Consider the following 2,626-nt stretch of genomic DNA (forward strand, 5'->3'; position numbering starts at 1 on the left):
ATATATGGATTGGAGTGTGAATATATGGATTGAAGTGTGAATATATGGAACGAAGTGTGAATATATGGATTGAAGTGTGAATATATGGATTGGAGTGTGAATATATGGATTGAAGTGTGAATATATGGATTGGAGTGTGAATATATGGATTGAAGTGTGAATATATGGATTGAAGTGTGAATATATGGATTGAAGTGTGAATATATGGATTGAAGTGTGAATATATGGATTGAAGTGTGAATATATGGATTGGAGTGTGAATATATGGATTGGAGTGTGAATATATGGATTGAAGTGTGAATATATGGATTGAAGTGTGAATATATGGATTGGAGTGTGAATATATGGATTGGAGTGTGAATATATGGATTGAAGTGTGAATATATGGATTGAAGTGTGAATATATGGATTGGAGTGTGAATATATGGATTGGAGTGTGAATATATGGAGTGAAGTGTGAATATATGGAACAAAGTGTGAATATATTGATTGAAGTATGAATACCGTAAATCTTCTAATACAGGCCCGGGCCTGTATTTGACTCAAGCTCATCAAGCTCCAGGCCTTTATTGGAAGGAGGACCAGAATTAGAGGCAGGCCTCTATTTCTAATTGAGCAAAATGAACTAATGGTTTGCTGGAGTTTTTTGACATTTAAAATTGCGCCCACATTTTCAAAGTTAAACACATTTCTTTTAACAACGGTAGTTTCTGCTTCAGCCCTCTCCCCCCTCCCCCTGCGCTGATGCACCTGCAGCCTCTCGGAGTTCCTGCTGCTCTAAACATTAAAATAATTATTTCATTTTCTGTTCCTCACTTCTGATTACCTTCAATGGTGTCTGTTTGTTGCAACCACCAGGTACAAAACCTAACTTGTTTTTATTTGACTGTTTTTCTGTCCTGCCTGTTTATTATCTTCCTGCATCTCCTCTCAATCCTAAAGAGAAACTGCTACCTGGGTTCATATATATTCACCTCATGAGTTACCTTTGAACTGCAGTTCTAAAAGATCTACCGACCGCAAAACAGCGGAGTGCTCGCCGGCCGCATCAGTTAGGTGCGTCACTGAGGACAAACCAGGTGATGCGCCCCGATCCACAGCAGCGAAACGCATCAGGCACAAATAAAAGAATAAAAGACAGAAAACATAAAAGGAAACGAGCCGACATGAACGATCGCGTGTTAAATTAGTTTTTGAGGTGGCGACACCTGATTTGATAATGTTACTGTGGCCATGCTCAGGACGCAGATGTCTGGAGCGCGTCAACAATCAGAGCTTTGCATGCGCAAGCTGGTTAATATGAGGTTAGGATGGGGGTGGGGGAATGTTAAATTGCAAGAGGGTAAACGTCACAATTTGGTTAAATGTCCGTTTTACGGCGGGTGTCAGTACCGACACTCTGGCACAGCGCGTTACCTCCCGACGCGCAGGAGCCTGTCACCTGCTGACAGCAGGCTGCTGTCTTTTCCGTGGACTGCATGTTGCCGGTCATTATCACGTGACAGCGACTAGTCGATGACAGGCATAAAAAGTCACTATAGAGCGGTGAAGTCGACTAGTAACTAGTTCATACAACCCCTGCTACTGCTCCCCAGAGTGTTCTGCAGCATAATCAGCACGTTCTCTTTGAACTTGATATCAAATTTTCGCCTCCTCTTCGTCTCCGCACGGTTAAAGTTACCCTCGCGGTCTATCACTGGCAAATCAAAAGTGAGACGATGACACAACCGCCCCCCGTACTTGCTTGTTGCCACATTCCACCCGGCCACAATAAAAAACCGGCCATTATTCACCTCCGCCGACTCCGACACCAGCCAAAATATGATACCCGGCCGTTAATTAAATACAGGCTAATATTAGAGGATTTACGGTATATGGATTGAAGTGTGAATATATGGAACAAATAGTGAATATATGGACTGAAAGTCTGAATAAAGAGTGTATGCTGAGTGATTGAACAAATAATCTGTTAGTAGCTATTCTAAACAATAAAGATGCAATGAACACTTTGGCCAGGTCTTGAAGAGCCAATGTAATAAATTACTAGGACCAAAAATAACACAGTAATCTTTTCATTACCTCACCACAAAGGACTAAGAGCAGATAACTTTACAGGCCCAATGTGGGTAGTCTGACCTGCATAAGCGCAGACAGTAAGGACCCATCCTCCCACATGTAGGCGGAGGGAGGTACTGACTCACCCACTGGGGTAGACCCCAACATACAGGCATCAAGATGGGGGTCAATCAGGAGTATGCCCTGCGCTGTTAGGGAAACTCCAGAGAGGTAGAGTGTACAACCCCTATGAAAGATACTTGTTTCTGAGCCAGAGCCATGCATCCAGGTGAGACAGACTATATCAAGATGGAATATCTCAACCTCATACACCATGTCAGACTCTTTCCCCTCCAGAGTGGTGACATGCCACGTACCAAGACCCAGCTTCTGATGGACATTTAGGGGATGGTGGTGGTGGTGGTGGTTGGGGGGGGGGGCAGTCACCTCCTCTGCGCCACAGCTCTCCTGATCCACCAGATATCTCCTTTAAGTGCATTTTTCAAACAGGAAGTGTGGGTGGATGTGACGCTAGGGGGGTGAGTGACTCTTTAATATATCAGAAATGATC

General features: G+C 43.5%; 1 protein-coding gene across 2 annotated transcripts in view; it reads right to left on the reverse strand.

Moving 5' to 3' along the window:
• rbfox3a (RNA binding fox-1 homolog 3a) overlaps window positions 1–2,626 on the reverse strand; it is a 400,829-nt gene that overhangs the window by 350,606 nt on the left and 47,597 nt on the right. The window lies entirely within an intron of this gene.

The sequence above is a fragment of the Nothobranchius furzeri genome, chromosome 5, assembly GCF_043380555.1.
Source record: "Nothobranchius furzeri strain GRZ-AD chromosome 5, NfurGRZ-RIMD1, whole genome shotgun sequence".
NCBI lineage: Eukaryota > Metazoa > Chordata > Actinopteri > Cyprinodontiformes > Nothobranchiidae > Nothobranchius > Nothobranchius furzeri.